Below are 26140 nucleotides of genomic sequence, written 5' to 3' on the forward strand. Positions count from 1 at the left end.
CCGTGAGCTGTAATCCAGGGTATGATTCGTACCATGGATTCATATGGTGGACAGTGTTCAATCCTCTTAGGATTCTATCTACTAGAGGTACGAGTTAAGGGTACTAGTCGTACATTTTTATACAACGTGGTTTAGGGTGAGTCGTACCTTGGACAGTGTTGGGTCCAAATGAGGTTGCCTTAGGTACGAGTGGTGGGTACCACTCGTATTAAAGGGTATGACTAGTATGGATGGTCGTACCCTCCTGATGGAATTTTTGGGAGTTTAAGTGAGGGCAATCTGGAACTTTTCCCACTTAACCTAATAAGGACCCATGACTTATATTCCTATTGGGAGGTTGTTTTCCTTATTATTCTATTAATTAACACTTATATACTTCTCTTAAACACTCTAAAATTCTCTCAAGAGCTATTGGGCGAAGGAAGGTTAGGGTTTCACTAAGGTGGTCAATTTAGGGCTTGTGTTGATGATTTCTCTTCATCATCTTCTTTGTGTAAGTCAAGTTCTCTTCTTTCATTGTTCGTTCCAACTAAAGCCATGGTTTTACACAATGTTTTTATGGCATGATTATTGTTTGGTTTTGGTTTCGAAATATCTATTGGGATTTTGGTTATAAATGCTTAGTTATGGTTTTCCCATGTTTTAATTATGCACTTACAATGTTTTAATGGTGGTTTGTATACTTGGTTGCATGAGACTAGTTGATTGGTAATTGGAATTATTTTTAGAAACACTATGCCCCAATATCTTTGATAAAATGCCTATGAGAATAATTTTACTATATTGTTGGACTTTTAATGAAAACTATTACATGGTATGATTTGGTATTGGAACCCTAAATGGTTTAAATAGTTTAGAATAGTTTAATGGAATGGTTTGGTTAAATAAACACACTTGTGGGGTACAATGGAATCCCCTAAGTAATCATAATAATAGAACACTTGTGGGGTACGAGGGACTTCCCCAAGTTGACTTGGTAATGTGATCTATGGGTACATGGGACTCTGTTGATCTCTAATGGTTTGGCTAAGGACAATACTTGCAAGTAATAGTAGTTATGACGATACCACTAATTATAGCCTTGGTTTATAATGAATTGGTTGGATGTTAAATGGTTTTTATTTGGCAAGGATGACAGGGTGTGATAGCTAACTGTGAAGGTGTAAGTCTAATGGATGAACACTGGAAACTCATGTTCGCCGACATGAGGGGTTGGTCATGGCAACTATTAGAGTTGTAACCTGAATTTTGTTGATCCGACCCAGATAGTTTTATGGTGCGACCCATATTGGTGATTTTCGATGGGGTCTGTGGTGGCAGCGTAGGGATCGGGCCGACAAGCTTGATATGGACCTTTATGTTTTTGGGTCTAGGACTCAATTGTATGCACATATTATATAAGTGCATTTAGTGGGTTGTTTTGGGTTTTCAGAAAATTCAGCCTTCTCCACATTGTACTCTTTCTCCATTATAGTGAAACCTCATTTGCCTCTGCCTGTGGTTTTTCCCGCAAAGGTTTTCACGTAAATCTGTGCATTGTTCTTGATTTTTTGTTATTGTGGTTTTCTTATTCTATTCGAGTCATAACAAACTGGTATCATAGCTTGGTCGATTGATTTCTCGGGGATGGAAACCATAAAGTACGAGATTTCATTGTTAGATCGCAATACTAGATTTTTGTTATGGCAGGTTAAGATACGGGTTGTGCACGGGCAGATGGATTTGGATGATGCTCTATTAGGGTTTGATCATATGCCCTCATCATGGATAAATAATAATAAACGACGTAAGGATCATAAGGCTCTATCACAGATCCATCTTCACTTATCCAATCAGATTCTTCAGGATGTTTTGAAAGAGACCACTACCATTGTGTTATGGTTGAAACTGGAATCCTTATGCATGATTAAGATCCTGATAAGTAAGTTGAATCTAAAATAGTGACTTTATTCCCATCGTTTTTCTGATGGTTCATTTTTTAAAGATCACCTATCTGTCTTTAAATAAATTGTCTCTGATTTAGAAACTCTGGAGGTTAAGTATGATGAGGAAGATTTAGGGTTGATTTTCTTGTGTTCGCTGCCTGCATCATACACGACTTTTAAGGATATGATTTTATATAGTCATGATACCTGACCATAGATGAAGTCTATGATACATTGTTCTCGAAGGAAAAGATGAAGCATCTTGTGAATAGGTCGGAGACTCTAGGAGATGGTCTCATTGTTTGAGGAAGGACTCGTGAGAGAAATTCTAGGGGTGATGATAGGTTTAGGTCCAAATCCAAAAATAGAAACAAAACCTGTAATTACTACAAGAAGGATCATACCAAATCCAAGTATTGGAAGCTATAAAATAGAGAGAAAGAGAAGCTCCAAAACCAAAGGAAAACCAACCTAATAAGTTCGGTGAAGCTAGTTTTGTGGAAGATGGTAGTAGTGATGGAGAACTCTTGGTATTTTCTGATGATAACTCCAAACCCTGTGAGGATTGGACTCTTGATTCAGCTCGCATATTTTATATATATTGTAATCGGGATTGGTTTACAACATATGAAATGGTCTCTAAAGGTGTTGTGCTGATGGGAAATAACATAGCTTGTAAGATAGCTGGTATTGGAATAATTAGGATCAAGATGTTAGATGGGATTGTGAGGACACTTGGTGATGTGTGGTATGTCCTAGACCTAAAGAGAAATCTTATTTCCTTGAGTACCCTTGATTCGAACTGATATAGGTACACTGGTGAAGGTAGAGTCCTAAAGTTTATTAAAGATGCCCTTGTTGTGATGAAGGGACAGAGAAAGTCTTCAAATTTTTATGTCCTGCAAGGCTCAACTATTATAAGTGATGCAACTGTTTCTACCTCATCTCTATCAGAAAGTGATGTTGCTAAACTTTAGCATATGCGCCAGGGGAATATGAGTGAAAACGGGATGGCTGAACTAAGTAGGAGAGGACTTCTTGATGGGAATAGTATTACCAAATTAGAGTTCTGTGAGCACTACATTTTAGGGAAGCAGAAGAGAGTCAGATTTACTAAAGGCATCCACTCAACTAAGGGCTCACTTGATTATATTCATTCTGATCTTTAGGGTCCTGCTAGAGTACCTTCTAGAGGAGGCGCTAATTACTTGTTGACTATTATTGATGACTATTGCAAAAAAGTTTGGGTGTTCTTTATGAAGCAAAAAAAATGATGTATTGTCTACTTTTGAAGGAGTGGAAGACTATGATTGAAAGGAAGACAGGGAAATAGGTAAAATGCCTTCGGACTGATAATGTTTTAGAGTTCTGTTCTAATGAATTTAATGGTTTGTGCAAGTCAGAAGAAATTGTGAGGTACTTGAAAGTTAGTCATAATCCATAGCAGAATGGTGTGGCTGAACGAATGAATAGGACTATAATGGAGAAGGTGCGTTGTATGCTCTCTAATGCTGGTTTACCCAAGTCTTTTTGGGTTGAAGCTGCTTTCACAGTTTGTCTTCATATTAACTGCTCCCCCTCAGTCGTGATTGATAAAAAGACTCCACAAGAGGTATGGTCTGTACTCCTGCTAGTTATTCTGATTTGAAGATAATTGGATGTCCTGCGTAAGCTCATGTTGATAATGGAAAGTTGGAGCCTAGATTTGTCAAGTGCTCATTTATGGGTTATAATGTTAAAGGTTATAAGATTTGGTGTTCAGAAAACAGAAAGGTTATAATTAGCAAGGATGTTGCATTTGATGAAACTGCCATGCTTCGAGCTCCCTCTAAATCTAATGTTTTGCCTCCAGATGAGCTTAGTGACATGAATTAGCAAAAGTCATTTACCCACATTGAATTGCAAATTAGAGCAGAGTTTACGCCAGTGCCTACTTCTCAGTCTAGCCTACAGATACAGAGTGGTACTATTTCTTCTTCACCACCTGTGATTCCACAATATTTTATTGCTAAAGACAGGCCTAGAAGAGATATTAGAACTCCTTAAATGTATGCTAAAGCTGATTTGGTTGCTTATGCATTGAATGTAGCAGAAGGTATTGATTCTGATAAAAAACCTTCTTCTTACTCAGAGGCAGTTAGTTGTGATGATTTCGATCGATGGATGATTTCTATATAGGAGGAGATAGAATCACTTTATAAGAATCACATATGGGATTTGGTAAAATTGCCTAAAGATAATAAAGTTGTCCATTGCAAGTAGGTATTTAAAAAGAAAGAAGGAACATCGAGAGTTAAAGATGCTAGGTACAAAGCACGGCTAGTTGCTAAAGGTTACAGTCAATTCCAGGTGTTAATTTCACAGATGTATTTTCTTAAGTTGTAAAGTATAGTTCGATTTGAGCCTTGCTTGGTATTGTAGCCATGCATTATATTGAGCTTGAGCAGTTGATGTCAAAACTGCATTGTTATATGGAGAACTTGAGGAGGATATCTATATGCAGCAACCAGAGGGTTTTGTAGTCTCAGGAAAGGAGAACTATGTATGATTTCTAAAAAAGTCTCTTTATGGCTTAAAACAGTCTCCCAAGCGGTGGTATAAGAGGTTTAACTCCTTTAATACCTCTCATATGTTTTGAAGGATTAGTTATGATAGTTGTGTCTACTTCAAGGAGGTAAGTGATGGTTTATTCGTGTATCTTCTCTTGTATTGATGATATATTGATTGCAATAAAGGATATGTGAGAGATAATAAAAGTCAAAGCCCAGCTTAGCAAGGAGTTTGAGTTGAAGGATCTAGGAGCAGCAAAGAAGATTATTGACATGGAAATTATGAGGGATAGACAAAAGTGTAAGTAATACTTGAGTTAGAAAAGGTATATTGAGAAAGCGCTTCACAGGTTCAATATGAAAAATGTTAAACCTATAAGTACTCTAATGGTAGCTCACTTTAAACTCTTGGCCACTTTATCTCCAAAGACAGGTGATGAGCGTGACCATATGTCTTGAGTTCCATAATCTAGCGCCGTTGGGTTTCTTATGTATGCGATGGTGTGCTTCCAACTAGATTTATCCTATGCTGCCAGTGCAGTTAGTAGATACATGGAAAATCTTGAAAAAGAACATTGGAAAGTAGTTAAGCGGATTTTTAGATACTTGTATGGATCTGCTGATGTTTTCTTACAGTTTAGGCCAAATAGAGATGGAGTTATCGAGTATGTGAATTCTAATTTTGTAGAAGATCATGATAAAAGGAGGTCCCTTACAGGCTATGTTTTCACTATTGGTGGTTGTGCTATTATTTGGAAAGCTACCTTAAAGACTACAGTTGCTTTGTCAACTATTGAGGCAGAGTATATGACTATTACAAACGCTTTCATGGAAGCTATTTTGTTAAAGGGTCTATTTTGTGAACTTAGCAAAGACTTAAGATTACAACAGTTTTTGCGATAGTCAGAGTGCTATCGTCTTTCAAAAGATCATATGTTTCACGAGAGGACAAAGCACATCAATGTTTAGTATCATTTTGTGTGTGAAATTATTGCTCGTGGTGATATTATGGTGAGCAATATTAGTACTCATGATAATCCTACTAATATGATGACCAAGACACTACCAAGTTTCAAGTTTGAGCATTGCTTAAACTTCGTTAGTGTTAGCTGTTAAGATGTGCCCTTAGGGGCTTTTGTGGAAGAGGTGGAGAGTTTGGCTTGAAATAGATTTGAGTTCTGAATTAGAATTCATGTTAAGGTGGAGATTGTTAGAGTTGTGACTCGAATTTTGTTGATCCAACCTAGAAAGTTTTGTGGTGCGATCCATGTTGGTGATTTTCAATGGGGTCGGTGGTGGCAACATAGGGATCAGGTCGAACGGCCTGATATGGACCTTTATGTTTTTGGGCATAGGACTTATGTATATGCATATATTACATAAGTGCATCTAGTGGGTTGTTTTGGGTATTCAGAAAATTTAGCCTTCTCCTCATTGTACTCTTTCTCCATTATTGTGAAACCTCTTTTGCCTCTGTCCATGGTTTTTCCCATAAGGGTTTTCACATAAATCTGTGTGTTGTTCTTGATTTCTTTTACTTGTGATTTGTTTATTCTGTTTGAATCGTAACAACGACCATATATGATACTCATGAGGTACACGGGAATCCTTTAAGTACAATGTACATATATATCATAGAGAGCGAAGGGTACTTGGGTATCACTTACTCTTATGGTATATTCGGTTGGTGCGACTATATGTATCGGGGCCCGTTCATGGGGTTACACTGAATCCATATAGCCCGTGGGTGGTTAAGGATGGTCAGACTTCACATATCAAGGTTAATGCTTTTAAATACATGCTTAATATGGCTCCCTTTCCCGTCATGGTTATATATATTTATATATATATTGTTTCTATGCAAATGGATGGTTTACTTGGTTTTACTAAATTGCATTATTTTATTCTTATCTTGAGTACATGCTAGCGCCCCACGTGATGCAGGAACCAGTTATTATACTCCTTTTTCTTAGCTATCAGACATTCGAGATCAACTTTTGGATTGAAGTGGTGAGCTTCAATCTTTTTGAAAGGTTTATTTCATGGATGTTATCTCATACTTTGGTTTACTTATGGATATTAGTATAGTCTATGGTTGGGGGCATGTCCCAACTGGATATTAGTTTTTTTTGTTAGAGGCTTTTCTAGAAATACTACGGGTTTGTATGGGTGGGATCGGTATTGGTGTTAGCCTTAGTATTATAGTATTGGGGTTGATACCGTTGGACTATATTTCTCACTGTTCTATTCCTTTATGTTATTTTATGGAACTTGGTTTGGTTATTATTAGGTTGTTAGCTTATGGTTTATTTGGTGATCGAATGGGTTTGGGTGGTTATACTCGATTGGGTCGTGCTCGGTAATAGACTTATCCCAGAGTCTGTAATTTGGATTGCTATGCTATCTATGTAAATGTTCATAATTTAGCCAACTCAGTGCAGGCGGCTGGAGGTTAGGTTGGGTAACGAGGGTGGTCTCCGATCTTGGTCGGACTTGGGATGGCCATTATGATAAGGCGCCGAGTCGAGTTGTGTCATATGTCTAGGTTTAGTATATATTTATTGGATAGAGGCATATAGATAGTTTGGGGTTTATTGTTTATTTGATCTTGGATTTGATTTTTGTTTCATTTCTTATTAAACTTTTTCTTTTCATTTTGGCTTTTGCAATTTATTTATACCATTGTGCTTATGATGTAAGTCTAGGGGCCACCTCATACCTTGGTTGTCTTGGGGTGACCATCACGGCTAGGGCCTCGATTTGAGTTGTGACAAGCTTGGTATTAGAGCATGGGTCAGGGTCACTAGGTATCTACAAGCCATGTCGAGAAGGAACGCCCTACTCATGGTATCCAGACGTGGTATAGGGCCCGTACTTCTGCCTCTACCATAGCTCATGGGATCCTACTGGTCCATGCTAGTCCTCTTACGGGTCCCTACTAGTCCTCCTCAGGCTTTTCGGGCTGGCGTAACTCATACTCAGTATAATACCCTGCACTTTTTCCTAACTCAATTTAGCTCCTAAAATGTCAAGGATTAGCTTCAAAAATAAATAACCTTTGATACATATAGAGTTTTCCAGTTCTAGACCCACTAGTGTGTAGAAATTTGAATTAGCTTTGCAACAATACCAATTTTGCCTAAATCCGATACTCGGTTGAGAAGTTATGGTATTTTTAGTAAAACAGTATGGGATTTTGACAGGCACCGCATCGCGGTGAAGGACGCTTTCGCAATTGTCAAATTTTGGTGGAGCACCACGATTATGTCGCATCATGGTAAAAATCCAGTTCTCACTCATAGTTTTTCCAGTGAGGTGACGCAGTACATAGGTGGCCAAAATGGGACTCATCTCTTTTCTAGTAGCCCAATGCGATAGCCCCGCATGGTGTTGATGGGTAAAATTGGGATTATCCCTTTTACAGCGAGCCACCGCGATAGTGGCGCATCGTGGACATGCCAAATTGGGAATTTTCTTTCTTTTCCAGTTCCAATAAAAATTTTAAAAGGATAGTTGGTCAATTCCCAAGCTCCAAATCGTGAGTAACAAAAGATCAAACATATTGTTAGCCTATTATACCCATTATTCATCAATTCTCTCTCAAAGAAAACCTTAGAGCTCAAAACTTACTCCCTAAGAAATCAAATTTCCTCCATTCTTCTTCCAAGATAACTCAAGATTAAGGATTCCCAATTCAAGAACTTCAACAATTAATCTTCAAAAGCTCAAATAGGAATTCAAGATCAAGCTTTTTACTCAACTGCATCAATTAAGGTATGTGGGGTTTATGAACAAGGATATTCTTTCATCCTTGTGCCCAAAATTCATTTTTAATTACAAATTTACAAGTTTTTGTATGAATATACATGAGTTTCAAATTAGGGTTCATACCCATTATTGTTAATTGCAAGATTATGAGATATCAAGTGATTTAGAAGTTGAGTTGCATGTTTATTTTTGTATATTCATACGTATTGCAGTAAATTCTAGATTTTGAATTGAATTATCAATATTTACACTATCAAGAATGGACATTATGATGCTTTAACATAAATTTGATGCATGAGTTATTAATCCCTAATTGGATATTGCTATTTCAAGATTGATTGTGCTATAAGCACTCTATGACTAGATTATTTTTAGATTTTTGATAAATATTTGGTCTTTTGATCTCAGCTTAGATATGAAATCCACTCTATTGTTTCATATTACAGTTTAACATAACAATTATACAGTTGGTTTTCGTAATAAACCATTATACTAAATTTTTACAGAAAGACATTAGCTACAGACTTCAGCTTTCAGATTTCAAATATAAAAGTGAGTCCTTTCTACACTTAGATAACATGATTTACAGACAGAACACTAGTACAACTTTTAAAACTAAATGTAATGACTCACTAGATTTATAAAGTATGATTTACTACTCATGATTATGATTCTCAATTTTCAAATATTCCAGCTTATGTGAGTCATCTATATTTAGCATGCATTATTTTACAAATTATGATGATGTTGAGACATTGCTTTACTTATGCATTCACCCTCATATACTCAGTACATTCTTAAAGTACTGATCCACATGTACGTCTATGTGTTATATTGTCTCATAATGTAGATTCAGGTGCTCAGTTTCAGCAGCATGAGTGATTTCGAGCATCTCCATCTACATCCTGACAGTTGGTGAGTCCTCATAGTTACGGGACATAGTTTTTCAATTTTTGATCTTATTAGCATAGATGATTCAGTATTTTTAGATAGTTCAAGTCAACCGGAGGCTTGTCCCGGTGACTCTCTAGCATTAGTAGTAGAGGCTTGTCTGAATGGTAGTCAGTATTGATTTATCAAACTCTTAAGTTTAGTATTTTCAAATATTATGTTCAGACAGTTTCAGCTTAGTTCAGATAGATTTCCAAATTTTAGCTTTGATCGTATATCTACATTTTCTCTATTATAAGCTTACAGATTTAGTAGAAGGATGACAGGATTAGCTTAAGGCTACTCATAGTCTTGAGCACTGTGTGACGTCTCAAGACCCATTTTTGGAGTGCTACACTCAGTCTTCTTAAAGAGTTCATTTGAATGCTTAATTTTATTATTCCAACCATATGCTTGCTCAAATTATGGCATCATAGTCTCACTGTTCTGATCATGTTGGTCCTGCCACTGATTCATTTAAGGTCACTCGGATTAATTAGTTTATAAGGATGAATCCCCCAACCTTTACGGGTTCTAAGGTTGAGAAGGATCCTTATGGGTTTATTGATGAGATAGATAATATCTTTAGGGTGATACATGCTAGTGATTCATAAAGGATTGAGTTTGTAGCTTATCAGTTAAAAAAGTAGCTTATCAATGGTATGAGGAGTTGGGGGGTTAAGGGGTAAATGTGTTGAGCCAGCTAGGAGGGAAAAGTTCTTGGGTTCTTTTCTTGATCACTTCTTTCCTCAAGAGTTGAGGGAATCAAAAGATGAAGAGTTTGTGAACCTGAAGTAGGGTAGGATGAGTGTTAAGAAGTATATGTTCAAGCTCACCCAACTATCCCGTTATGCTCCTGATCTTGTATCTAGTATAAGGTCTAGGATGAAAATATTTACTTCAAGACTGTCTCATAACTTATTGTTAAGGTGGCTATTCTACATAATTACATGGATATATAGAGGTTAGTCGTTTATGTGCAGCAGGTGAAGGGTGAGAAAAACAAGCAGATGCAAATAGGGGAAAGGTAGAGTAGAAAGACTAGGTATGTAGTGCAGAGTGTGAGCTAGCAGAATAGTAGAAACAGGAATGGATAGTGGTTCAAGATGATGACTTGGGGTAATTCGTACTCAATAACTAGTTCTCCTTCTTTGAAGACTTGGGAGATTGACGTTTCCAACCTAGTAGTGGTCCCAGGAAAAAAGGTGCCCAGTATCAGACTAGTGCAACTCAATCTACTCCACCTTACCCATCCTGCCATTTTTGTGGAAAGCTTCATCGTGGGTATTGTGAGGAGGGAAAATTTTGTGTTACATATGTGGTTAGCCCCGTCATATGCATCGTGATTGTCCTAGATAGGTTTGCCGCTGGGGCTAATAACTTTTTGGTTACCACTTCATTAGCTCCTACAGTGAATGGTGTTACTTTAGGGGCAGGGAATGTTTAAAACTGCCTTTATTCTTTTTCAACACAGCAGAAATCTGATGCATCCCCAAATGTTGTCACTAGTATGTTACAACTTTTTTCTCTCGTGATGTTTATTGCTTTCTTAATTTGGGTTCTACCCTATCTTATGTGACTCGCTATGTGGTTGTACACTTTGGTTTTTACCCTGAATATTTTTCAACCTTTTTCAGTTTCTACCCTGGTGGGTGGGTCTATTATTGTTAAAAAAGTTTATAAGGGTTATGTGGTGTCTATCTTTAATAAGGAGACATTGGTAGATGTAATAAAACATTATATAGTAGATTTTGATGCAATCTTGGGAATGGATTGGCTTAATTTGTGCTATACTTCCCTAGATTGTAGGACCCAAAAGGTCACTTTTTATTTTCCTAATGAACCAGTAATTAAATAGGAGGGGAGTTCCTTATTATTGAAAGAAAAGTTTATTTCTTACTTTAGGGCTCAGAAATTGATATCAAAAGGGTGTCTTTACCATCTAATTTTGGTCAAGGATTCTTACTTTAAATGTCCCTTCCTGCAGTTCATCTCTGTAGTGAATGAATTTCCCAAAGTTTTTACCAATGATATTCTTGGGATTCCTCCTGATAGGGAAAAAGATTTCGGGATTGATATCCTATTAGATACTTATCCTATTTTTATTCCTCCTTATAGGATGGCTCCGGTAGAATTGAAGGAACTAAAGGAGCAATTAAAAGATCTCTTTGATATGAATTTCTTTTGTCCTAGTGTTTCTTCTTAGGGTGATCTTGTGTTTTTCGAATGAAAAAAGATGGGTCTCTCTGTATGTGCATAGACTATCATCAGTTGAATAAGGCCATAGTGAAAAATAAGTACTCTTTTCCTAGAATTGATGATCTCTTTGATCAGTTTCAGGGGTGCCAAGTGTTTCTCTAAAATAGATCTTCATTCGGGCTACCACTAATTGAAGATTAGGGAGGCTGATATTCCTAAGACTAATTTCTAGATTCGTTATGCCTATTTTGAGTTCTCAGTCACGTCTTTTGGATTAAATAATGCCCCGACTATTTCTATGGACCTTATGAACTGAGTATTCAGGCAACTTTTGGATTTGTTTGATATAGTTTTCATTGATGACATTTTTGTGTACTCTAAAAGTTAAGAGGATCACAAAAATCACCTTTGAATTATGTTGCAGACCTTAAAGGATCATAAGTCGTATACAAAAGTTTCTAAATGTGAATTTTGGTTAAGTGTTGTGACTTTTCTTGGGCATATTGTATCTAGTAAAGGGATCAAGGTAGATCCACAAAAGATTGAGATATTTAAGAAGTGGCATAGACCCACAAATCCTACTGACATTGGAGCTTTGTGGGCTTGACAGTTTACTATAGGTGATTCGAGGAGAGTTTCTCGTTTATTTCTACTCTACTTACAAAGCTGACTCAGAAAAAGGTAAAGTTTCTATGTTTTGATACTTGTGAAGGTAGCTTTGAAAAGTTGAAGGATAAGTTAACTTCTGCTCCTATTTTGACCCTATCCAAGGTAATGAGGAGTTCTTTATGTATTGTGATGCATCTCGTCTAGGATTGGGTTGTGTATTGATGCATCTCAAGAAGGTGGTGGCTTACGCTTCAAGACAACTTAAGGTTTATGAGAGAAATTACCCGACTCACGACCTAGAGTTAGTGGTTGTGGTTTTTGCTTTAAAAATTTGTTGTCACTATTTTTATGGGGTGCATTTAAATATTTATTCAGATCATAAGAGTTTGTAGTATGTGTTCACGCAGAAGGAATTGAACCTCCGATAGGGGTGGTGGCTTGAATTGCTTAAGGATTACGATATGAGTTTGCACTACCATCCATGTAAAGTTAATGTTGTTGATAATGCTCTTAGCATGTTGTCTATGGAGAGTTTGTCTCACGTTGAGGATGAGAAGAGGAGTTTGGTGAAGAATATTCATCGATTGGCCAATTTAGGAGTCCTTCTTTTAGACTCCGAGGATGGGGGAGTAATTATTCAGGAAGTGATTAATTTATCTCTCGGGGCTGAAGTCAAAGAGAAGAAAGTTTTGGATACCATACTTATGCAATTAAGGATGATGTTGGTCAGCAGAAGGTTATGACTTTCAAAATTTGGGGAGATGGCATCCTGAGAAATCAAGAAAGGTTATGTGTTTCTAATGTAGATGGGTTGCATGAAAGGATTTTGACCAAAGCCCATGTGTCCAGATATACGGTTCATCTGGGTTTGACAAAGACATATAATTATTTGAAAGAAATCTATTGTTGGGATAATATGAAAAGAGATGTGGAAACTTTTTTGCCAAGTGCATGGTCTATCAAAAAGTCAAGGTTAAGCATTTTAGGCCAGGTGGTACCTTTCAAGAGATTGAATTACCCATGTGAAAGTGGGAGATGATTAATATGGTTTTCCTCACAAGTCTTCTACGGTCTTGAAATCAGTATAATTTTATTTGAGTCATTGTTGACAGAATAACCAAGTCTACTTACTTTTCGCATGTGAGAACTAAATACCCAGGAGAGGATTATGCAAAGTTGTTCATTTAGGAGTTAGTCAAGTTGCATGGAGCCCGAGTGTCTATTATTTCTTATCATGGTATGAGTTTTTCTATCATTTTTGGCATTCATTTTAGAAAGGGTTGGATACTTAGGTAAATCTTTGCACCATTTTCCACCCTCAGATAGATGGACAAGATGAGCATAATAATCAAACTCTGAAAGATATGTAAGGGCATGTGTGATTGATTTTAAAGGTAACTGGGTTGACCATTTTCCACTTATGAATTTTCTTATAATAAATAGCTATCATTCTAGGATCTTAATGGCCTCTTTTGAGGCTCTTTATGGTTGAAGGTGTAATTCTCCAATTGGATGGCTTGCGGTGGGCGAAACTAGGTTTTTCAATCCTTATTTGGTTCACCAAATAATAAAAAAATTGAAGTTGATTTAAGAAGGGATTAAGACTGCTCAAAGTTGCCAAAAATTATTTGGAGATGTGAAACGAAGAGAGTTAGAGTTTGAAATCAATGATTGGGTATTCTTGAATGTTTCCCTTATGAAAGGAGTTATGAGATTTGGGAAAAAGGGAAAACTTAGTCCCCGTTACATTGGTTCGTACCAAATTATAAGAAGAATTAGAAATGTTGCTTATGAATTGGAGTTACCAACAAGTTTGGCTTCGGTTTATCCCATTTTTCGTGTGTCCACACTCAAGAAATGTATGGGTGATCTTTCTTTAGTAGTGCCAGTCGAGGATATAGGTGTTAATAATTCGTTGTCCTAGGAGGAAATCTTGATTGAAATCTTGGATAGGCATGTTTGGATGTTTCAAACTAAGGAAATAGCTTCAGTGAAGGTGATCGAAAGAGGATATGAAAGTTAAGTACCCATTCTTGTTACCAACGTTGAATGAAAGTGCATAAGGTATGAACCTTAATTTTTTATCTTAGTACCTTTTGAATTTGTTATTGAGTTTCGCTGTGTACTTTCGTATATCATGCTTAATGTATCCAAATCTCTCATTTGGAGATGAATAATTCTAAGGGGGAAAGAATGTAACACATCGGGTGTTATAGGGTCTAGGGAACAAGAAAATGAGCATAACCAGGTTAACCTCATAGATTTTTTACTGAATTTAATTTTGTACCTCCTTAGTGTTTAATGATAATTTTTGAGTGGAATCATATTATTATTAGATGACTTCTACAACAAATTTTTTTTTTTTTTGGTCTCGGATAGACAAAATTTCGGACTTTTTCTTTACGCATGGAAGTAAACTTTTCATACATTTAGAACTTTTATTTCTCATATATTTTGGAGTCTTTCCATAAAATAAAAGTTCTCATATACAGAGCATGTCATATATTTATTATAATCAATATTTAATATAATAAAAAAAATAATTTTATTTATTATAGAATTTTTTTAATAAAAAATAAAAAAATTAAACAATAATTTTAAAACTCTTCACACTTTTACTATATTAGATAGATAGATATTAGGGAGAGAGAATAGAAATTAGAAATTGTTAGAAATTCTTATCAAATTAGAAAGTAGGGGCGGTGGAAGAGGCTCAACAATAAATAAAATAAATATACTCAAATAATATTGAATTCATTAGCTTTAATATAAGATATCGATCTCGAAGCTTCAAGACATGCTAGATGTAGAGAAACTTTCCCTTGTTATTAGGATGAGTAATGTCGACATTTATGTTCACCATGTGTATGAAACAATCTCCATACTGAAGTTTCTGATAAGAATTTGATACATCTTTTTTTTTATTTAAAGAAAAAGAAAAATCTAGAAGGACAGCTCATATTTATTTGTGTGATGATGATAACCTAACTTTAATGAACCCATTAATTCGAATATCTGCCAAACTATTATTACTACCCTTACTCCTTTAATTCTAACTCTAGGCAGAGGATTGAGCTCACAGAATTAAAAATATCTTTCATTACTCTCTTCCCAACTGATTACGAGTAACAATCAAGAACTCCCTCTGTTAACAATCAAAAAATTACTCTCTTTCAACCGACCACCACCCACCGGCAAAACACCTCCATTGTCGCTCCTCCATCACCGTTGAACACAATTCCTCTTCTCCTAAATTCATTAGAAAATGAATTCAAGCGGATCCACCCAAGAGCATTAGTAGTAGCCAAGAAAACAACACTGATTGGGATCGATTGATACCAAATTTGAAGATTTCTATAGTATCATGGTCGATGAATGTAAATTGACGATTGTGGGAAAATTCTTTAAACTTTAGGCCCCAAATTGAGAAAAATTGATCAAAATTCAAAGAGTTTTTCCCAATGGACCTATTTGGTCACTCATCGATGAGAACTTACTAGCGACGGTGGCCTAAGACAGTGACGGAAGAGTAGAAGGTAGAGTACAGAGGGAGTTTGGAGATTCGACAATGGAGGTTGAAGATGATTGTGTTAATGAAGATACATAAGAATGATGTATCTGTTATGAGAGTTTGGAGATATATATGAATGATGTATCCAATTGAAAAGGACAAGAAGATACATCACACGATCCTTCACCTAATATAAAAAAGTTATACACAAATGTTATGTATTTTACAGAATATTAGGTTATAAATACATAAGAAAGATGTGTTTGATTGAATATTTACAAAAATTATGTATTAAAATATTTTTTATGCTATTGATACATAAGACTTATGTATCTGAATGTGTCCCTGAAATATTAATACTTAATAGTTATGTATCAATACTTATGTATCAGGTGGTGTATCGCGAGTCTTAGCTGCGTATCGAGATAATGAATGAAAAATTGAAATTTTACGTAAATATAAAAACAATCGAAATTTTATGTAATTACATACTAAACTATTAGTATTTATGAAAATTGCCCAAAATAATTACAAGTTGGACGTGTTAGAAGAGGAAAATAAGGAAATCGCCGTGGATTTTGTACCATTCGACACTATACTGTAAAAGAGTGAAATGGAGAAGCGAGAGCAAAGACAAAGTGAAAAGATATTTTTTATTTTTTGTGTGTAGAATATTCCATCCGGTTCCTTTTTATTACAAATTCTCAAATATACAAAAGATAAAAAATGATTCAATCTTAATCTAGTTGGCCTGTGCTAGGTGGCCTAGTGTCCATGTCAGCACCCCCCTCAAGCTGGAAGGGGAGTACATGGCCAACTTGGAAAGTAAATGATGATGGATAGGTTCTGATAGAGATTTGGTCATAATGTAAGCCAACTGGTCTGCATAATGAAGAAACTGAAGACTAATCAAACTAGTAGATAAACGATCGTGAATAAAATGACAATCGACATCTATGTGCTTTGTCCTTTCGTGAAAAACCACATTCTTTGCAATGTGTATTGTAGCCTGGGAATCACAAAATACAAGAATTGGATAACAAACGAAAAGGCTAAGATCACCAAGGCGACGTTTAAGCCAAGAAATCTCAACAGCGACCTTACGAAGGGCACGATATTCAGCCTTGGCAGAGGATAAAGAAATGGTTGGCTGCTTCTTGCTTTTACACGAAATTGGACTCCCACCCAATGTGATATAAGAGCCATTCACAGATTTTTAAGAATTGGCACAACTGGCCCAATCAGAATCAGAATATGCAACAATGAAAAAATCAGAAGAACTAGACGGTAAAATACCCTGATCAAGGGAATTAAGAAGGTAGCAAAGAACCCGTCTAACAGCCATCATGTGAGGAATTTGAGGTTTATTCGAAAATTGATCAAGGTTCTGAACAGAAAAAGAAATATCAAGGCGTGTATGTTGCAAAAAATTCAATTTTCCAACAATACGTCTATACAAAGTAGCATCAATAGGATCAGCACCCATGTCAACGAGTAACTTGATAGAAGAATCAAGAGGGGTGGAAACAAAACCATAATTATGGAAATGAAATTCTGTAAGTAGATCAGAAGTGTGCTTGCGTTGACTAACCAGAAAACCAGTAGCAACAACATCAATTTCCAGTCCAAAAAAATAATGAACATTACCGAAATTCTTTATCTTAAACTCAGTATACAAAAAGAATTTCAAGGCATTCAACTGTGAAATATCAGCCCCTTTTAGGAGGATATCATCAACATATACAGAAATGACAATCAAAGAATCAGAAGAACTCTTGGTGAAAAGGGAATAATCATTTTTACTATAAGAGAAGACTTTGGAAAGTAAGGCTTCAGATAACCTGAAAAATCACTGAAGAGAGGCTTGCTTAAGTCCACAAAGTGACTTTTTGAGTCTACACGCCAAGGGGGCAACAGAAGAAGATGAAAAAAATCTGAAGATCCAATGGAATTTTCATGTAAACCCCCTCCTCAAGAGTACGAGGAAAACATTGTTAACATCAAGTTGAAAAATAGTCCAACCTCTTTTAATAGCTAAGGTCAAAAAACATTTAATAGTAGTGAGTTTAACAACAGGGGAGAAGGTCTCATTATAGTCAATACCTTCCTTTTGAGTATTCCCATGTATGACAAGTCTAGCTTTGTAACGCTCGATGAAACCACCAGACCTTTGTTTGATTTTATAAACCTATTTACATAGGATAACTTTCTTGTGGGGTGGCAAGGGAACAATGTCCCAAGTATTATTCTCCTCAAGAGCTTGAAACTCTTGTAGTATGGCCGCTTGCAAAGAAAGATGTGAAATAGCTTGATAAAAAAATTGGGGCTTATGAATATGAGCCTCAGTAGGGAAAAACACAAAAACAGTAAATGCAGGGACAGAGAAGACTGAGCTACAAATATAATAAGAAATATAGAAAGGTTTGCCGGTAACTCTAGTGGGTGTTCTGGTGGAACTTGAAGCAGGTGGGGTAAGGACAGGAACTGGGGAAAAAGAACAGTAGGGGCTGTAAGGGAAATAGGTAATGGATTGGGGTTAGGAGGTGGAGAATCAAGAGTGTCAATGAAAGGTGAAGGATGAAATGTTAGTGGACTGGGAAAATTTGAGGATTCAAAAGGAAAATGTGTTCATGGAACACAACATCCCTAGAGTAGAAAATAGAAGAAAAATTAAGGTCTAGTAGTTTGTAAGCCTTCTTTCCAGGTGGGTACCCCAAAAAATAGCTGAAATTCATCTAGATTGAAACTTATCTCTACTATGTTTAGGAGATGTATCAACACAAAGACATCCAAAAGATTTCAAGTGGTTGTAGGAAGAAGGGGCATTAGAAATCTTCTCAAGTGGAGAAATGTTGTGTAAAAGAGGGAAGGATAATCTATTAATAAGGTAGGTGGCAGTCAATACATAGTCACCCTAATAATTTTTAGGTACATTAGATTAAAATAAAAGAGATCTAGACACTTACAAGAGGTATTTGTGTTTCCCCTTAACAACTCCATTCTGATGAGGAGTATGAGGAATGGTAGTTTGATGGAGTATCCCATGAACATTAAAAAGTTATTGACAAAGATGACTACCTCCAATTCAATAGTATTATTGGATATGAAAATTCGGATAGGATAGTAAAAATGGGTCTTTACCATGGCAAAAAAAGCCTTTAAAACATATAAGGTATTACCTTTGCAAGATAGAAGAAGAGTCCAAGTGACTCTTGAAAAATCATCAACTAAAGTAAGGAAATATCTGTAGTGGTTATATGTTTTGGTGTTGTATGGTCCCCATATGTCAACATAAACCAATTAAAATGGTACAATTGACTTAATGGAACTTTAAGGAAAGGAAGATCTTTGCTGCCTAGCCATGGGACAAATGGAGCATAAAAGATTCTGTTTAGTAGAAAGTTGATCAGGTAAGTTAGAAATAGATTTCATTTACTGAAAAGGTAAGTTCCCAAGTCCTTGATGCTTGAAAACATTAATTTTATTAGTAACAGGAACACTCATAGTACAAGGAATCTGTGTATTAAAAGAAACATTGACAGGAGAAGGGAAAACAGTTGTAACAAAAGATGGAATGGAAAATTCAACACTAAGGGGAACTTGAGATTCACAGGAATAAGAAAATATAGGCAAAATAGAAGTACAAAGAGATGTGTCTAATGTAAGGGATGAAGTATGATATAGGAAATATAATCCATTTCCAACTCTACCAATCTCCAGTGGCCGCTTCAGAGAAAGGCCCTATAGAAAACAAGTAAAAATAGTAAATATAGCATAATACTGGAGCTGAACTAGTAAATTGTGAATAGAAACCAAGTTAAATTTAAAAGAAGGAACAAAAAGTACATTGTGTAAGGTCATATCATGTCTGAATTGAAAAGATCCGGTAGAGATGACCTTGACTTTGTAACCATTTGACAAAGTGGTTATCTATGGTTTAGCTAAGAGTTGTATATTATATAGGAGATATTTGTGTAGGGTCATGCGATTAGTTGCCCTTGAATCTAGGATCCAAGAATTAGAGCTACCTAACTGAGAAGTAGCACATACATATGGGCTAATATTATCAAAAATAAAACTGCTAAACAAACCTATAAGGGCAGTAAAAACAACATTTTCATCAGTAATTCCATTAGTAGGAGAAGTGGTATATTGAAGGCTCTAAAATATGTTGATAATGTTGGTACTGGTCATTATTAAAACTAGGAGGAAGATAAGAAGATGACCCTAATTCAGTAGCAGTTTGTGTATTTTGTACATAAGAAGCAGTACCCTTCTTGTTTTTTGTGAACTTGAAATCTAAAATCTACAAGAAAACTATGTAATCTATAATAATTATCAACTATATGGCCAGATCTTCTATATTATTTGCAATAATCAGCAGTAGTATTGCCCTTCTTGATGTCAAACTGGACTTTGTTGTTAGAATCAGAGGTTTCTTTCCTGGGATCAAATGTGAATTTCTAATTGTAACAAGGATGAGACCTTCTTCTATATTGATTAGAGGATCCAGTAGAAGCAATGAATGAAACAGAATCATTGGAAAAATTTGGGACAACTAGAGAGTTTTTCTTTTGGTGCTCATCATGTTGTAGCATATAATAGACTCTACTGATGGAGCGTAATGGAGACATCATTAAGATATTGATTTTGCATGAAGAATAACACTCATTTAGCCCACTTAAGAACTAAAAAAGTTGTTCCTCCAACAGTTTTGGTAGAGCACCACAAATGCAAGTGGACCCGCATAAGAAGTATGAAGTTCATCCCATAGACTTCTCAATTTGGTGAAACAAGTTGCTATATCCGAAGAACCTTAGGTAGTGACACTGATTTCTCATTGAATTTGGATGTACTTAGACCTATTAGATTGACCAAATAACTCATTTAGGTCCTTCAAAATATCTGTGGCAGTTTTGTACCCCATCAAGCTAAGAGAAATATTTCTAGATAGGAAATTGGTTATCTAGGCAATAAGCATATCATTACACCTTTCCCAACCAGAGTATACGGGAAATTCTCAGAAGGTTGAGGATTCCTTCCTGTAATAACCCCAAGCTTGTTTTTAGCTAACAAAGCAATAGACATTTGTCTTCTGATAGATCTATCAGAAAAGGTAAAAAACCTCTATTCCTATAAAAAAGATCACTGGACGTAGCATCGGTTGTCATAAGAAGCAGTTTGAGAAGTTTCGATTTAAAAAATTACAACAAAATGCTATAAAACACCAACACAAAAGAAAGCTAGACACTCAACTAATATACCAACAACACATCAATAATATTTCAGCAACAACAAATCAAAAATATATTGGCAACACAGCAACAGTAACAATCACCAATAGTAACAGATGGGGACCAATCGATAATACCACAAGTCAAGAATCGAGAATCGATAACACCAAAAGTCAAGAAATAGGATAAAATTTACCGTTCTTCTTCGATTACCTGAAGAAGTAAAGGCTTATGCAACAAATATGGAAAATTCTCACCGAAAAAGCTTGAAAACGGCCGAACAAGATGAAAAGTTGTTGGAAAAAATATTGAAGAAATACTTCGAGGGTAGGATTGGTCGATAGCTATGAGTGAGATCTACTCTATTTCGAGCTATGATACCATATTAGAAGAGGAAAATAAGAAAATCACCATGAATTTTGTACCATTCGATACTATACTATAAGAGAGTGAAATGGAGAAGAGAGAGAAAAGATAAAGTGAAAAGATATTTTTATTTCTTGTATGTAGAAGATTCCATCCGGGTCCTTTTATTACAAATGCTCAAATATAAAAAAGATAAAAAAATGGTCCAACATTAATCTGGTGGGCCTGTGATAGGTGGCCCAGTGTCCATGTCAACAGGACGGGAAAAGTTAGGATATCTTGGATAAGATTTATCTAAAAATTACACAAATACACAACTTATGTTTTCAATATTACAAAAAATCACAACTCACTAAACATATTATAAAAATCCCAATATATGCATAGAATGCTATGTATATGTCAGCTATGTCATGTATATATTAATAGGGAGAGAGAGTAAAATCAAGGGCGGATCTATTAAGGCTCTTGGGGGTGGCACGCCACCTGCAAACTTCGATGGAAACTCTATATATATAATTGTATATATATACAGATATAGTTAAATATTAATTATGTCACTTGCAATAACAGAACACTACCTAGTGCAGGTGAAAAAGTGCTGCTTTTGTAGCCTCAAGGTCGTGTGTTCAATCCTGACAAGCAACATTTGGTTTTTTAAATTATTTTTGCTAATAATTGTTTCATCAAAACAAAGCAACAGCCAACAGGCATACTTCACTCAATAGTTTTCATTAAAACAGGGAACAAATGTATTTCTTAGTGGACTTTTGTATAAAAGTAATATTATTTTTTATTTTTTTAATTTAATTATTGAAAAGGTATAATCAAATATCTCTCATTAAAATTAAAACAAAAAGCCTATTTCCAAAGGACCAAATCAAAACATCGACTCTTGTTCTTGAGGTTTGTTGTTGCTGGTTGCTGCTGCTTGCTCTCTCTCTTTGCTTGTTGCTTGTTCTCTTTGTAAGTTATTTTGAAAAATTATTTTGTTTCTGTTTCTTGAGTCTAGAAATTCAAATTTGCAGTTTTCTTGATTTAGGAGAAAGTGTTCTAATTTTGTGAATTGAGATGGAGAATTTTTTCAAGAAGGTTAATTATTCTCAATCAAGTTCTAGTCATGTCAATGTCAATCGTTCTTTTCTTATAACCGACCTTGATTTGGATTCACTTAAAGTCGATTCGGGAGAAAGCAGACCTATTTCTGATTATGATCCTCGAATATGAGATGAAGTGAGAAAATATTATATTGAAAAAGTGCCTTGTCAACCTGTCTTGAAACCATATCCTTCAACTGAAATAGGAGGTAGAATGCGTTAATTTGCTTCAAGTTGTTTTAAAGGTTCACATTCGACTTGGTTGGAGTATAGTGTAGAGAAAGATGTCGCATATTATCTTTGTTGTTATTTGTTCAAAAATGAATTTGTTCATGAAACTACGGGTGATTTTTATGCATCAAAGGATTTTAGGGGTTGGAATAAGGCTCTTGAAAGATTTCGTTTGCATGTCAGTAAAATTAACAGTGTTCACCACAAATGTTACAATAAGATGCTAGATTTGTCAAATCATCGTCAATCAATTTAAGTTGTTCTTGACAAACATTCTCAAAAGGAAAAAAATGAGTACTGAATTCGTTTGGAAGCTTCAATTGATGTGGAAAGACTTCTTTTGTATCATGGATTGCCTTTTTGAGGTCATGATGAAAGTGAATCTTCAACTAATCAAGGCTACTTCTTAGGATTTTTGCGGTGGCATGGAGACAAACATCTGAATGTGGAAAAAGTGATATTAGAAAAAGCTCCACAAAATGATACTTTGACTTATCCTATGATTCAAAAGGATATTGTCAATGCTTGTGCAAAAGAAAAATTGAAAGTTATAATTGAGGACTTGAATGGAGATTACTTTGGAATATTAGTTGATGAATCCAAAGACATCTCACACAAAGAAAAAATGGCTCTTATTTTAAGGTATGCTGATAAGAATGGTGAAGTTATAGAATGATTTATCGGTCTTGTCCATATTAGTGATACATCGGCACACCCATTTAAGAAAAAAATTTATTCTTTGCTTTTCGATCACTCACTAAGTCCATCCAAAATACGTGGACAAGGTTATGATGGAGCTAGTAATATGAAAGGAGAGACAAATTGTTTCAAAACTTTAATAATGAAATATCGTCCTTCGACATATTATATTCATTATTTTGCACATCAATTGCAACTAACACTTGTTTCTATTACTAAAAAATATTTGAAAGTTGAAGACATTTTTGATCATGTTACTAATGTGTTGAATGTTGTTGGAGGATCTTTTAAGCGTAGAGATTTACTTCGTCATCACCAAGCTAAAAATTTGAAGCAATTACTTGAATCCGGTGAAGCTCATATCGGACAAGGATTACATTAAGAGCGTGAGCTTCAAAGACCGGGTGATACTCACTGGGGATCATATTTCAAAACGTTGGATAACTTTCTTGTTATTTTTCATCTATTGTTCATGTGCTTTAAGTGATTGAAATTTAAGGTTCTACCTCAAGTGATAGAAATCAAGCGGAATATCTTTTGACAAAGGTCAAAACATTCAAATTTGTTTTTATGCTTCACTTGATGTTGAAAGTGCTGGCCATACCAAATGAGTTGAGCAAGATTTTATAAAAAAAGATCAAGATATTGTTAATGTCGTGGAGTTTCTTAGCATCTCAAAGAAAAGATTGCAAGATATGAAGAAAATAGGTGGGAATCTTTGTTGGATGATGTTTCTTCATTTTGTGATTCACATGGAATCTTAATTCCCAAATTAGATGAGCCTTATTTTCCTGGAAAGTCAAAGCGTAAGTGTTTGGATGTTTGTTATTAACACCATTTGTGTGTTGAAATCTTTTGTGTTGTCATTGATCTGCAACTTCAAGAGGTTAATGATCGTTTTGATGTAATGAGTAGTAATTTACTTCTTGGGATGGGCATCTTGAATCCTGTCAATTCTTTCTCTAACTTTGACAAAGATAGAATCATGACTTTAGCGAAGTGTTATCCAAATGAGTTTGATGATGGAAAGCTTCGAGATTTGAGTTACCAACTTGATACTTTTATAATTCATATGCGAGGTGGTAATTTCAAACTCTCCAACTTGCAAGGAATTCGTGACTTGGCAAAGGCATTAGTTGAGGCAAATCTTATGGAGACTTATTCACTTGTTTATTTACTTGTGAAGTTGTCTCTAATTTTACCCGTTGCTACGACAAATATGGAAAGAACATTCTCTTTCATGAAGCTCATAAAAAATGAAGTGCAAAATAGTATTGTTGATCAATATTTAAATAATTGTTTAGTATGTTACATAGAGCGCGATGTATTTGCAAATGTAAGTAATGATGTCATCATTGATCATTTTCAGAATATGAAAACTCGTTGTGGACAATTGTAATGAATTGTGGATATTATATTATGATATTAGTAATATTATTGAAAAATTAAGTTTTGTTATTTTATTATTGTTCTTTTTTATTAATTGGTTGGTTAATTGTTCTATAGATTAAAAAATGAAGAATCTGATTAATTTAATCGATAAGTTTGCTTGGCACCCAGAGAGTCTGGATCCTGGATCTGCCTCTGAGTAAAATAATTTAAAAAGTGGGAAAGAGTGTAATTACTTCCAAAAGGGTTGGTATTTATGTTATTTATACAAGATTTATACCTCATTTGGTAGACGCTATAAATTTATACTGTTGACTAAACACAGTATAAATCTTTTTTTAATATTGAAATATCCCACCTTATCTCGCATATCAAATGAACTTTTAGAGTTTCATACTTTTAATAGAACGTTATAATTGATAATTTAAAGGTTATCTGGCATATCAAATGAACGTTTTATACTTTTAATAAAAGTTTATAATTGATAATTTAAAGGTTAAACTTGTGGGGGTGGAAAACCCTTCTTTTCCAATATGGCAAAATCCTCACATAATAGTATATCTCCGACCATGCATGTTACGTCGAAGTATATTAAACTATCGAAACATATCATTAATTGAAATCGAAGCAATTTCATTTGGGGCTTCTACCACTTGTAAGAATAAATAGTTATCTCCCAAATATGTCCATTATTACCTCTACGAAGGTTTCTGGAGTTTATGACAGTTACAAACATCTACTAATCATATTTTTCTGAGTCTAGAAAGTTAGGGCGGACAACAAGATCAAATATTTATTGTGGCTATACTACCATAATCACATCCCTAGCTATTCTACAATTACCAAATTAACTCAACAGGAATTAATAGACGTGGGGCAAATTGTGTTTTATCGTATTGTATTTAGTGAACTCTATTGCGATGATAAATACACCATTTGAATAGATCATATTATTTTCAGTTACATTGTTACATAATATCACACATCAATAATTTAAACGATAAATTTATAAGAAAAGTAGGGTATAACGTAAAGATATTATAAAAAGGTACAGTAAAGGATAAATACAATAGGCAAAAACAACATGAGAAAATAAAATAAAGTAAATGACTCGATTGCACCAAATTGACTGCTACATAAAATGAAATTTTCCGTTGTTACATAACGATGTATTTAACGATACGATATAATACAATAAAATTTAATTCAAGTAACAATCAACAAAAGTATTATATATAAACCAACTACACGATACAATATAATAGATAACAACCATACTAACAAGCTGTTAATAATACATCTTGATAATAGCCCAAATAACTTTTTGTGATCCTATAATGCCCTAGGCATTTATGAGGTAATTAATCAAGTTGATAAACTGAAAAATTCAAATCATCAATCTTTCAATTCTTTTATCACTTGGAGTGGGCTAATTTCTTTATCTTTGGAATATTTGGCTCACAAATTTAGAAATTATATAGATGAAGGTAGAGATTAACTAAGTATTTGTCGTCCCTAAACCAAAAACGTTGGGAACCACAATCTCCACAATATGTAACTTGAAAAATCTCATCTCTGTATCAATAATCCAGTAATGTACGTTCCTGTTGCATATAAATAGTCCAATTATCTC

At 35.0% G+C, this 26140-nt stretch overlaps 1 protein-coding gene across 2 annotated transcripts in view; it reads right to left on the reverse strand.

Annotated features, from left to right (window-relative positions):
• LOC107850511 (probable cysteine desulfurase) overlaps window positions 1–21258 on the reverse strand; it is a 41623-nt gene extending 20365 nt beyond the window's left edge. For both annotated transcript variants that reach the window (XM_047401440.1, XM_016695089.2), the window contains exon 1: window positions 20939–21258. The gene's annotated coding sequence lies outside the window, so the exon portion shown is untranslated. The remainder of the gene's footprint in view (window positions 1–20938) is intronic.
• Between the last annotated feature and the right edge of the window lie 4882 nt (window positions 21259–26140).

This window comes from Capsicum annuum, chromosome 12, assembly GCF_002878395.1.
Source record: "Capsicum annuum cultivar UCD-10X-F1 chromosome 12, UCD10Xv1.1, whole genome shotgun sequence".
Lineage (NCBI taxonomy): Eukaryota > Viridiplantae > Streptophyta > Magnoliopsida > Solanales > Solanaceae > Capsicum > Capsicum annuum.